The following is a 14091-nucleotide window of genomic DNA, read 5'->3' on the forward strand; positions in this document are numbered from 1 at the left end:
CTAGTGTCATTTCAACATAAGAATTTCTATGGCATTTTGTCATGAAAATATCAAGTACAAAGTTGCAGTTCAATTAAAAAAATAAATGTTTTTTTTATATCCCAAATTCTTCCTTTATTTAATAAACATATTCTTTCTAAGAATAGAAAATTCATATTGTATTGTTCATATGTAAAAAATACCACCAGATTTGACTTCAATTTGGAGTGTTTTAAGATAGTAAAGTTGGGCTGCTGATTTTTATTAAATGGCTTCTTGTCCTGTACAGGATTCTGGCAGATAAGAGAGTGTTGTGTAGCTACATGTTATGTACGCTTTGGCCTCGGTTTCTGTCCCACCGGTTGTGAGGACAGGTAATCACTAAGTAACGTGCTTTCTGTTATTGTCTACTGCACTAGGTGGGAAAGCAGAAAAACCCAGGTATATTGTTAAGGACTTGATGACAACTGTGATTAACTTCGTAGGAAGAAGAAAAAATCTCAGAGCTTTGTATTTGAAACATTGAAAACATGTATTTTGGTTCTCACCTTGCAAGATTTATCAGAACTAAAATGTCAGAGACGAGCAAGTTGTGTCTGTAACCATTACGCTGTAGCCTGGATGACATTCTGATGAACACACCGTTAGCTGAAATGAGGGAATGGCCTCTGTAGTGCTTTGACCTTTTCGAGCCCGTGCCTCATTTCAGTGAATTCAGAATTCCTGCACTAGCTCAAACTAGGAAGGGGAATTCAGCATTTCAGTAATTGTTCATTTTGCCATTGCCTTAGTTTGACAAGTGCAGTGTAAGTTAGCACACATATTAAACTTTTTTGCATCCTAAAATGCACGATAGTGGGAAAATAAATAAAATGTATTTCCCTTGCAATACACGTTGTTTCAAAACATTTCTTATTTTGAATGACAACTCAGAACTTCCATGCAGTTTCTCATTCATATGAAGTGGATGCAAATGTGTATAAGTCAGATGAAAATGCAGCCTCGGTCATGTAACACAATCATGGGAAGGATTTTTAACCATAGTGTTGCTGGACCTTACTGTATGAAGCAAAGAGTTAAAAAAAATAAAATACAAATGTGCTTTCTTACCAGCATAAATAACAAATTTTGTTTGATCACTTTTCTTAGCATAATTAGCTAATATAGAATTAACACTGATGCCTTTACTAATTTGAAATGGCAGAGGTCCTCATGGTCACAGTGCCTCATCTTGTTTATGTAAAGAAAAATAATTCATATTATGTTAAATTATGAAACAATCCACCCATGGAGACACTAATTATCATTTAAGAAAACATCTTTTGATGTTGAGGATGTTATTTTTTTATTTCCAGAAGGGTTGCTAATTGTAACTCTCTGTCAGGATATGACTGACTTTAAAGCAAGATGTCACCACAAGTTCAAACTGCTGATGAAATAGCAAGTGCGGGCTCATGCATTTCTGTGGACTCAAGGGGTTGGGCAGAGAGGGGAAAAAAAAAAATCAAGTGACCACAATTCATTTTGGTTTCCTGCGGGCAGCTAAAAGGCTGAGATAATCCCTAATGGCTCTTATTAAATGTGGAAAATTCATATTAGAACAGCAGAGCAACCTGTGAAAGAAACCAAATGCTATATAATTAAGTACAATCTGAGGTGGAGACCTATGAGCAGGAGGCAGTTTACTAAAAATTGTCTTTGAGCTCAGTCTCGGTTTGCCAGTTTCAGTGTAAGCAACAAATTTAAGAACACATTTCTTCCAAATCTTTCCAAAAAGGTCATTAAGCCTTGACCACTGTTTGCATGCTACTTGCCTTTAGTTCATTTGCTTCCAGCATCTCATCTTGCAAGTTGTAATAGAGGCAATATTTTGATAGGCCTACAGTATTCAACTTCTGGAGATTACAGACAGAAAATGAACGCTTGATGTCTTGTTAAAGATTAATCACATTTTACATTGGGAATGGGCAGTGGCAGAAGTCAAGTCTCTTCTGCCATCCCTAGTTGCAGCCCGAATGTCCTGTGGTCGCTGTTGAATGACTGCTTTCTTACCTCAGCACATCAGCTTGGTTTCTAGTGTCTGTGTTTTCCAGACATTATCCTCAAGCAGCTGATTTTATTCTGTTATGAGAACAAATAATTATAGACACATCTATAATAAGCAAATGTACGAAGCATTAAAAACTAAACATTTCACTGCTTGAAAATACACCGTTCCTCAGTCTACATATGTCATTGTACAAGCGACTGCAGGCTAACACGTCATTGTTTCAGCTAATGGTAATGCTGTGAATAAGCCGCTTTCCATAATGCTCTCATTAAGCCTGCTCTGCAACTACTATTTGAACACAGCAATAGCCTTTAAAGCAAGAGAAACATTTACACATACATTAGTTATCAGAAAGGTTCCTGCCAAACAAACCCTACCATTGCCTATTATTTCATGATAAACACTCCCCATGTAGAAATGCCGGTTTGCATTAGGGAATTGTGAAGAGGGCATTTCCACTTCACTAATTTTTCTCCAGTTACTAGGAACTTATTTCTCTTCCTACTCTGTGCGGACATATGAGACGTGCCATCACTGGCCCGTATGGCACTGCAAAGCCAGGTGGTTTAGGCTGCCCAGTTACCATGAACCACTACCAAAATAACATCCAGCAGGGGGCAAATTTCTTAGGCAACTATGAGACATTTACTAAAAAGAGAGCTAATACAAGAAATCTTTTATGGCCAGGCACATAAGGCCCAAGCTGGGACTCTGTTGCTGCAGCTCCAAGGCAAGCAGCCACGTGGCAGCTTCGACATCCACTATGTTTAAGTATATTCCAAAGGCAGCTTGAAAGGCCAATGGATGCTGTCAGCTTCACACAACTAACAGCAGACTTACACCAAGGTAGTCTTGCCCAATGACAGAGTTGTAGGGCTTTGTTGGGAAAAGTTTTTTAGATTATCTGTTTTAGCAATCAAAATTATTGCCTCTTATTAGGGAGCAAGGTCTCATGAGTAGTTTGCACCCATTCTAATCCCATTCTCCCCAACATAAAAGGGTTTTATTAATTGTTTGTTACTCAGTTGTCTGAATATTAGGCAATTGAAAGCTAATGAATGCAGGCAATGAGCTTTTGGACACATTTTCATTGGAAGATGCTCTGTAAAAAAAAAAGAATTGGAAAAATAAAACATGTAGAGAGACAAAGCATTAGACCAGACTATTAAATTAGCCTCCAGTCTAAATGAAATACAACTCTGATGCAGCAGATACAGAAGGGGGGAGGGAAAAACCCACAGAACTAAGGGACAAGAGACAAACCAAAAGCTTTTCAAGCAATACGAAAAACATACCTAGCACTTCTCATAAGAAGAAAACAAAAACAACACAACCCACAACTCCCGACAGCCATTACTTTTTTTTAATTGACATTTTCACTTGTTTCTCTAGAAGTAATTTCCTCCATTAACACTTTGTCAAATGCAGGTAGTTTAGTACAGTTCTACTAATAAACAGCTTTTTTTTTTTTTTTTTCCTCTAGGACACCCATTAAAGCCTCATCCTATTTAAAATTATAGTGTTGTTATGTCACTTTTGGGTAGCCAGCAATTGAAACATCCATCTTCTAAATATATCCCTGCCTTTCTTGAACATTGTTTTGAAAGGTATAGTGTTGTTAAAAATTACCACATGGCCTTTTAAATGAACTGGTAATGGTGTTATCTATGTATATTCAAATCCTTCTCACCCATTTCCATATAAAAAAGGCACAGAAATACAGGAAGGTATCTCATACTGCTCTAATGACCCGAGATAGCAGCCCTACATCTGGCAAGCTGCCTGCCTAGAAATTTTCTGAGTGATGTGTCACCAGCACACCAGCTGGGGAACCAAGGCTTGTATTTGGGTACATGTGAGACAAAGGTAATATTATCACAGAACATGGTTATTCCAGCACAACCCAAGCACTGAAGCCAAGAGGGTGCTAACACGACACAGAGCTCACAGACAATGAATCTTCTGTCTTTTTTTTACAGAACCTGAGCTGAACTTAGTTTTACCCTTCTATTCATTCCATGTCTTGGACTGTTATAACCCATAAGGAGGAGATGGAGCCACCTCACTTTACTTCAGCTGTGTAGAAGCTGGTGTTCCAGTTTGGTCAATGAGATTCCTTCCTATATAGGGAGGTACGTAACCCCAGCAGGTAATTCATCCTATCCTGCAACTGATGTGTAAGCTGGATGGACTGAATCGCCCCTGAAGATGCCTCTGCTGACTGCTGGGATAATCTAGGTGATTCAGCTCTAGCCTTTCTATGATTCTATGTGTTTTACTTCAAAATTATTGGTTAACTTTCTTACTCATTTTTTTTAACATTTAATATTTTCATTTCTCATTTTGAAACAAAGCCTAAATATGCAGCAACCGAAGGTCATCTTAGCCGTTCAGCCCTGCGCTGTAACGATAGAAAATACTGTTATGTGCAGAGGACAATTAAAGCCAAAAAGCAGTCACAGACGTGGTTATACCAAAATGGTAAGCATCCACTTATTATTGAGCCTGGTATCTTTTATAGCTTTGGATTTTAAACAATGCCAGCACTACTACTTGATCTGGGATGTCTTTGGGATAGAAGCACTTCCTCCTCCCATACACAAATATACCTTTTCCCAGATCATCAGCTGTGTAGAGACTTTGCAGCAACAGCTCTGTTCTTAAGAAGCATGCAACAGTAGTACATGCCTGGATGTTTGCACAGAAATGTAGAGTATCATACATTAAACCCATTCCAGGTAGCAGAACTTTAATCCAGACACTAATTAAAGATGTAATGCCTCAGATTCCTCACTTACGAGCACTCTCTGATTTGGGCTTACCAAGATTCCTAGTCTCACAACTCTTTAATTCCACTGAAGCACAGTTCATCCAGGTTACCCAACCTCTTTTGCCTTCCATTGGTCTAGCAGTTAATTTACACTGGTAAATTAACTGTTCACACCAGGGCAGAGTAGCTCCTTACAGCTCCACGGATCCCATCATACCCTTTAAAGTGTGCACATGCTTCAGTAAAACAGCAGGCCAATCGAAAGCATCCCTGCTTTGACTCACGAGGTAACCGCTATGACCTTCTACAATACGCTACCCCATCCATTTAATTGTCAGAGCAACTTTAGATATAACTGAGGTAATGTAGCACATGAGCTTTGTAGACCAGTATTGTCACGCCCCCTCCCTTCCCGCCCCGGCTCCGTCTTTTTTGACTAAAAAGCATGTTTAGGAATATGATAAATAATGTAAGGTTAATCATTCTAATTTATTTCATTTTACCACAGTCCCATACAGAAGGTGAAGCGTTCATTACCGAAAATAAATTCCAGCAATAACTGGGACTGCTGTACTCATTCAGTGCATTTCAGCGCATTTTGTTCAGACTGCAGATTTCTACATTCTTCTTCAAGGTATTTTACAATATGATACCACCAAAAACAGGGGTAAGGAGGAGGATCTATCCTTCATGAAAAATATTATTTTTATGAGTACACTGCCTCAACGCAGTAATGATTAGAGTTTCAATCACTTTTTCAAGGAAGCAAGGAAAAAGAGAGAGAAAGAACTGAGAATGCTGTTACTGTGACCCAATTTGAGAGCTGAAATAGACCTATTACTGTTTAGAGAACAGCATTCCTTCTCACTGTGTAGCAATTTAACACAGACAATAAATGCATATTTAAAATTCAATTGATTTAAAAACATAAATGCTGCCAATCTTCGCAATCAAAGGACTTTTCTTATTCCTTTCATTTGGGACACTGCCACAATAGGATAACTGAGACGAAATATTTTGTAAAGTGTATTTCTGAGCCCTGTTTTTAATAGAATTTTGTTTGCTGTGGGTAAATACAGGAGGTAGTATTTTATATGTGGGTCATTCAAAATTAATTCTAAATTTTACAGTCTGCACTTCTTATATAAATTAGTTTGCATTAAAATCAGACTTCAAGACAAACTAATGATTTGACAAAAAAAGAGAATCATGGATACATATCAAAGGGATGAGTCTAAACAGATCAAAAGAGTGATGGAACTATGTTAAAATTCACCTCATAATAAGCTTTTTAGTGAAAGGACTTTTACAAATCTACTGCTTTTCCTGTCTCTGCATTAGGCCATATAGAAGTTTCCTATTTTTCTTCTAGAAAAGGAGCTCATAGCGTTAGATTATTTCTAAGCCCTCTATTATCAACGCAGATATCTAATGCCTCTCCTTATCCTCCTAAGAAATAATGCAATCCTAATTTATTTCTCATTAAAGATGCATTGTACCACTAATCAGCTAAAGGTATTTTACTTGAGGCTCATGAATTTTATTTTTAAGTCTTCAACATTTTAATTGCTTTGCTTTGCCCTTGGGTTCCTAGAAATTAAATATAAACACAAAACTTCCCGTGGAAGTAAAATATAACCCATGAAATTTCCGTACTCTTAGACAACATTATAGCAATACAAATTTAATCATTTACATTTATTGCTTACTATTTCCACTTGATTCCCTCTTCCTCGCTCCTCTCCTCTTTCTTTAAAGCAGCAAAGTAAATAATTCTTCCCCTTGTTGACTTCAACTATTAGTTGCAACTGCTATGCTTCAGGACATTTACCTGATTCCTAGCTTTTGACTATGCTTCTGCTTCCTCCTGTAATACACACTTTGAGAAGATAATCCAGTTTCACAAGCCATAAGGGCATCAGATAGGCCCTGGTTAGGGCTATCTGCCTAATTAAGGTCTCAAGACCTTGAAACAGGTATCTGCCATAATACACAGATGTGATCTAATTAATTGCAAAGAAAGGCATTAAATTATTTGAGGTCCTTTTTATCTTTCTTACGCATATTCATCAGTATAAAGTCTTGCTGTTATTCTATGTTTTGCAAATGTAGGAAGGGTATTTGTTATAGAATTCAATTATGCAACCCTTATACTGAGGTATTTGAAGACATACTATCCCCAAATGAACTCGCCGCTATTCATAAGTTTCAGTTGTAAGGAACGTTGGCACTGCAGACTCCCGGATTTGTGATCCAGGAGCACTGTTTCAGTGTTTCCCACAATGTTAGAAGGCAAAAGCTACTTTGGGACAGTGACTGCAGTCAAGGTCTTAGAAATCTCACAGTTACAGGAAGACCTGCTGATTAGCATTCCCAGTTTTAATTAAATCTGGTGCAGATACTGCCCTTGGGGACTGAAACATAGTGAAGATACTGTTCTGAAACTAGGACAGAGCCTGACAGAGCCTTAGCAGAAAAATTGTAGTTGGCTGTAAACCAGACAACATAGGCCAGAGACTCAGAGATCTGACAGAGGTTCAGACTCCAGCTCTACAATCAAATCTCAGTTAGCCATGGCTGCAGTGTGAAGGATAGACGTTGACCTCATTTATTTAAGTACAGTTACTAGCCAATATTGGAATTATTTGGCTCCTTTAGCTGGAGCAATTGATTGTTCAAGCCAAGTATTTCTTTGCCATAAAATTGTCTGTTTACAGTGGAAAGATCCCGATTTCTCCTAGAGAGATAATCCTTTGCATTACTACTGATGACTTCTCTCATTCTCCACTGGCCGTCTTCACTTTCTGCCTCAAAGAGGAGCAAAAATAGACCTTCAAGCACACATTCAGTGCAAACCTTCATCTATCAGGTACAGTGTAAACTCTAACTGATCTTCCCACACAGCTCACTGGTGGCTTCTTACCATTTCAACTACCACTACACAAAGGGTATTTAATGATTCCTCCCATTAAACCTGAATGAGTGACATCTTAAGTAAGGTCTGTTAATGAGACAGAGATCAAACTGATGCTTGATGGCAGCACTCAAAATTGTTCAGCATAATATTAAAGATGACATGTCATAGTTCACTCGCAGCAGTAGTGTTAGTACATATTCATGATACGCACACACCACAGACTAACTGGTGAATATTACTGCTTATTACAAAATAATAAACATATTTAAAGGGAATGATTTGACAAATATGCTCAATTTTTAATTTTAATCAATCTTTTATTTAATGTATTTTAAGAGAAATAAATCTCTTCTGACCCTGAAACCTACGGAAGATATCTCAGACTGTATCCCAGTGAGCAAAAGCACAGTTCCGGAAGTGTCTTTGAGTACACAAATCCTGAATGTAATAATTAATGACAAGGTTTCTTTCTTACCTTCTGAACTTACAGCCTTATGGGCTGAGAGAAAAGTTTGTAATTTTCTTTTAAAGTTCTCTATATACATTTAACAAGCGGAAGATGAATTGCTGCAATTTACTTAGCCCTCACATACCTGTTTCTGGGCTGTCTCAAGACACTGTTTCATAGCTTTCTTCTCAAATGTTTCTCTCTTTTTCCTCTCTGTATCAATGCTAATGGCAAGCTGTAGAAATATTCCATTGCAAGAAGTTTCTGTATTAGTACAGCAACGACTGTATTTATAGAAATTACTCTAAACATTTAAGAAAAATATTTGTAAATGCTATCAGTAAAAAAAAAAATCTAAAACTCAAGGCTTTTTTAAATTGTTATTTTGACTGCATTCATGAATGCCAATTACATCTTTATTGTTCTGCACTGACCAGTCAGCCCATATGTGGCTTTAAACATGAGCTGCCTTCTCTGAAGGAAAACACTCCAGTGGCCCAACACATTATAAGGCCATAGGAAAGAGTTTGCCTAAACAAATCACAACCACTCGTCTTAAAAAAATGCACACCAGCTTTTCCCAGGTAAGGGGAAAAAGAGCTTCATTGTGAAGTCTCTCCGTTACCAAGAACGGTCAAGGTAAAGGAAAAAAAAAAAAAACATTTGAAATCTGCATTCTTTAACACAATAAAAACACAGAGCGCATCCATCAGTACCATTTATTTCTCAGTGGGGGAACTCAGACAGCCTTTTCTTCAACGTTTATGCTCATCTTTGATTCATTACTTTAATGCTACCAGAAAACTAAATTATGTCCAGCGTTTTCATGCAGAAACTCTACAGGGCCTCCAGCTGTGCATAGGATTTCTTAGAGTGTGAGACACTGAAGCATTACAGAGGGCACAGGATAAGCTGAGTTTCCAGGCGGCTCTCACGAATTCAGACACTGATGGCGTCTATGTAGATTCAATAAAATTATTTTAAATTAACACCTATGCCCAGAAATAGTTGGGGGAATTGTCCAGCCAGCTCTCTACATTCAGAGGCTTAATAAAGAAAAAAGAATAGACTGGTAGATTTTTTTTTCACTGACTGAACTTTCCTAGACTGAACTCTCCCTGAAAACTGGGACCATGACAGCAAGTAATGTACTACTGAGCATTCAAGTGCATTGCACCTTTTTATCACCTCAGCCCCGAGCCACTAATATTTCAGCGATGAGTACTGAACAAGACACGTGACTAATGCATTTTAATGCACTTAGAAGTCTTGATAAAAATAACCATTTATCAAAGAAAGCTTTTTAGTAAAAAAGCCTTACAAGTTTGAATAGTCTTACAGCCTGTGCAAAGTAGAACCAAGTTTCACTCAAATTAAGACTCTAAAAGCCTTCAGAAACATTATTCAAAAACATTTTGATGTGCTGGAATTGTTAGCCACTTTCTAAGTGACTTCAAAGGAGGAGGAAATTAAAATCTTAGTAATCCTCTGAAATATCCTATTTTGATTAGTTGACCTGGTATCAAACTGTTTGGAAGGGCTGTTATTCAGAAATGTCAGCCTGTCATCATCTCTGCTCCTGGACATTAAATTCCACTAAATACGGTGTAAAAGTGGCAAAGGTATTGGGAAAATTTAATACCTAATACTTAGCATCAACCAAAACATGTGGAAGTGATTTTATTTCCTTACCCTACTTGTAAATTAGGACATTACTACTCTGAACTAAGGCCAATCAAATGTTATATGGATATTTTATTGAACACACTCCATAATATGCTTTGGACAAACTGCTGAATAAGTTACTTGCATACAGAGTAATACTATATCACTTCAGAATGAGGGTAACACATACTTCAAATAATCATATTGTGAATTTGCAGTGTCAACTAATTCATTCAAGCATTTTCACCCAAAATTGGTAAAAACCCATGATTGCTTCTTTTACCCCATAGTTATGTCACTAGGTACCACCGTTCCCCAAAATCTTCCAAGATGACTTTGTTTGGCCAACAAGCAGCTACAGTGCTAGCTCTTCTTAACAGCAGGAGCCACTCAAACAGCAAAAAAGTTCTAGTTGTAAGCTGAAAGTAGCTTGTCCACAGCTGGGAAACTGGTTCCTCACTCTTTGTATACTTCTTCTGAAGTTTTCACCTACAGTCCAATTCAGTGACAGTTGGGAAAATAAGGAATGGCCACTCAAACCCAAGAACTAGAGTAAGACAGCAAGGCTATCTTACGTGAGCTACAGAACAGTGGTAATGTTGTCCCTAAATAAAGGTTCTTCACCCAGCATGCAAGAGCTGATCAACACACTGAGTTGAGTATTTGTTTTTATTTCAATTCTGCAGAATTGGGTGCCGCACATTTAACACCGGCCAGCACACACACGTTCCCAACCACCCAATATTTATAACAATAAAATACAGCTGATGATTGGTTAATAATGATTCATTCACCACTCCTAACTACACATATGCATCGAAGATCATGTTTAAAACATTTAGGGAGGTTACCTGATTAGCACGCTCATTATTCATTAAGGGGTGTGTATTTTAGCACTATAATTACCCAAGGGTAATTTAGGATACACTTGGCTCAACTTTGGTCCAGAAGTTATTTTGTTATCTTATGTCTAAGTCAGAAGAATACATAAGACACACTGATTTGTTTCGCATGCTATTCAAAGTTAAGTGCTCTCCCTGACGTCTCAGCCACATCCCAACCAAAACTTCTTGACCAGCCTTCAACCTAGAATCATAGAATCATAGAATTGTTGAGGTTGGAAGGGACCTTTAAGATCATCGAGTCCAACCTTTAGCCTACCCTGACAAGAGCCAATTCTAAACCATGTCCCTCAGTGCCCCATCTACCCTTTTTTTAAACACCTCCAGGGATGGTGAATCCACCACCTCCCTGGGCAGCCTATTCCAATGTTTAATAACCCTTTCAGTGAAAAAATGTCTCCTAATATCTAATCTAAACCTCCCCTGACGTAACTTGAACCCGTTTCCCCTCGTCCTATCACTTGTCGCCAGGGAGAAGAGGTCAGCCCCCATCTCTCTACAACCTCCTTTCAGGTAGTTGTAGAGGGTGATAAGGTCTCCCCTCAGCCTCCTCTTTTCCAGGCTAAACAACCCCAGCTCCCTCAGTCGTTCTTCATAAGGTTTGTCCTCCAGGCCCCTCACCAGCTTTGTAGCCCTTGTTCTTTTGACATCAATAAAAGGATAACTTTATAAAGGACATAATATATACTTTTATATCCTTTTCTATAAATCTTTTCAATCCTTCCTATATATCCTTTATATAGGATATCAATATCCTTTTTCTGTATTTATGTATGTATATCACGTTAGTGAATTAAATTATTGAACTTTTTCTAAAAGCTCTTGTAATTACTCTAAAGGAATTAGTGCAAGAGGAAACTAGTCAACATTTTGAATCCTCTAAATTTCTGGTGTGCTTTTTAATAAAGGTCACTGAAAACACAATCTACATAAGGTTAGATACAAAGGCATATATTTGAAATTTATATTTGATTACAAAAGGTCTTTGAAAGCTGAACAAGTTTGGAAGTTTCTAATTAGCTGTCAATGATCTTATAACATGTCATATTCAGTAAATGCATAATTAGAACGCCCCCTCATCTTTACACATAAATTACAGTATGCGTTAACAAAGAAACTCCCCGTGAGATATGCTTCAGATTGCAGAGCTGCACTCATCACATGCTTTTGACTTCACTCTCAGCAGCCATGTTTTCCACCTTTTGCTGGATTATACTGTTTAAGGGAAATTGAGAGCAAGAAAGCAAAATACTGCTTTGAGATACCAGATACACTACAGATAACCATACTTCTTCTGCTTAAGCTAGAGTGGATGATGAGTTTGGTTCACAGGCTTACAATACTTGTTCTGAAAGACAAAGAAGCCCCTACCTTCCAGCGTGCTCCACAGCTGAAGTGAGTTGATACAGCACGTTGATCATCTGGTTGGATTGTTAAATGTGAGACTGATCACTGTTCCTCTTGGTTACTGTCACACAACACAAAGCGTTCTCTATCCTAACAGCAATGGAAATTTCTTTTGAAAATGTATGCACGTGGAAAAAAAGTTTTCATACTTATGTTCAACGCATGCATTTTTTTAAACATACCAGTGTCTGCTTTAAGACACAGAGAGCCTCTCCAACATTGCCATCTAGCACAACATATACCACAGACATCTCTATCAGCTATCACACTTCAAATGATCTTTGCAAAAAGGCCCAGCTGAAAGCCTCCACACTAGTATTGATTAAACTTGTCAATGAGCTACAAATTGCAAAAATCTTTACAAAGATATTTTCAACATTTGTCTCAAGAAAAGTAGATCTGATAATTCATCTCCAGCAGATAGCAATTTTCAGTAAACATTTCTTGTCCTTTCCATTCCAGGTGGTATAATACAACTAAAGAAAGCTGGATGATTGAGTGAGTTGTGGAACAAAAGCATTTGTTCAAAAGACTGAAACCCACAGTCAAAACGAGGCACAGATTTTAAAAGCAACAGGAAGCACTAACATTTCTCTGTTGCAGAGTACATCACAATCACACAGAGGAACTGTACAAGCTTTGTTCCTATTTAAGAAAACCTATTTTGCACCACAATTGTGGATGTAAGAATTTGTAGCCTGACGCATTTATTTTTGTGCCAATAGCCGATGTACTCTCAGTCTCACCGCAATTCCATCCAGCTGAAGGCTGAAGAGAGAAAATAAGGCAGCACCTCTGGAGCATAGTGTGTATATATGGTTTCAGAAAGGACAACAGAACAATTTGGCTGGTCCAGAATGTTTGCACAAAATTTTTTCAAGTTCTGTGTCTGCAGAGTATTTATCAAACATGCAAACATAGCACCCTCACTTTTGGTCCTCTATATCAGTTGCTTAGGGGAAGATTTTGGGAGTACCTATGGAAGAAGATGGTTTCCTATCTCAGGAAAAATGAGATTTGCCAAATATTTCTACAACGATTTTTAAAATTCCCATGACAAACACTTGATTTGTTTCATTCTGTTCCAGTAAATAACTGACCAGGTTTTCAAAGTCATCGCAGCACCAGCTATTCCTACCAGTTTTTGTGATTCCATCGCATTTAAGTGCTTCAGTCAATGCAGGACTCCTTGGGAAAAAGTCTCAGCAACCAATGATGATGTTACGCAACATGAAAAACTGTGCTACTGAATTACACATCCTAACATAGCTGCCAGCCTTGGCCACACTTTAAAAGCTGCTGCAGGCTCAGTGCTCTACTGTACACACCAGGAGAGCTGCAGTGTCAGAATAATGCCTTTTAAGATGGTCAATAACTACAATAACCACGTTGTGCTACAGAGCAAAGGAACAGGAATGAAAGTGATAAACTGCAGCTTACTTTATCTGCTGATTACAGCTTGCTTAAATCCTACAATATAGTATCTGAAATTCTTTATGATTGGTTATTTTTACATTGCAAGGAGGGAGAGAAGAAAATGGAAGGTATGTGCCTTTCTGTGTATGAAAATGGCACTTCTGAAAGCAAATGCTGGCATAGAGACTTACATATTTCAAAAATATTTACACATTTCTACTTTCAAATGCCTATCTCCAGACAGAAATGAACAGAAAATGACCTGCAGTAATTTTGGCAACCATCCATTAGGATGAACCTAATCACTGCCCTCCCAATAGTTTTCTCCTTTGTATACACAAGAACTGCCAGTATATAGCGCTATCAGAACTGAATATGGAAAAAAGAGAAGCCTAAGGGATGCAATAGGACACATTAATCTGGAACTTCACTTCTAATCCAATTTAAAGACTGCTTATGATCAGAAATAAATTACAAAGTTCCTGTGAATTTTTACTACTTTGGATTCTGGAAAAATGAGGCTAGAATAATATTGCA

The 14091-nt window shown here is 37.8% G+C and overlaps 1 long non-coding RNA gene across 2 annotated transcripts in view; it reads right to left on the bottom strand.

Moving 5' to 3' along the window:
• The window catches only part of LOC134519425 (uncharacterized), a 55249-nt gene that overhangs the window by 28164 nt on the left and 12994 nt on the right, over positions 1 to 14091 (bottom strand). The window lies entirely within an intron of this gene.

Source organism: Chroicocephalus ridibundus, chromosome 8, assembly GCF_963924245.1.
Source record: "Chroicocephalus ridibundus chromosome 8, bChrRid1.1, whole genome shotgun sequence".
In the NCBI taxonomy this organism is placed as follows: domain Eukaryota; kingdom Metazoa; phylum Chordata; class Aves; order Charadriiformes; family Laridae; genus Chroicocephalus; species Chroicocephalus ridibundus.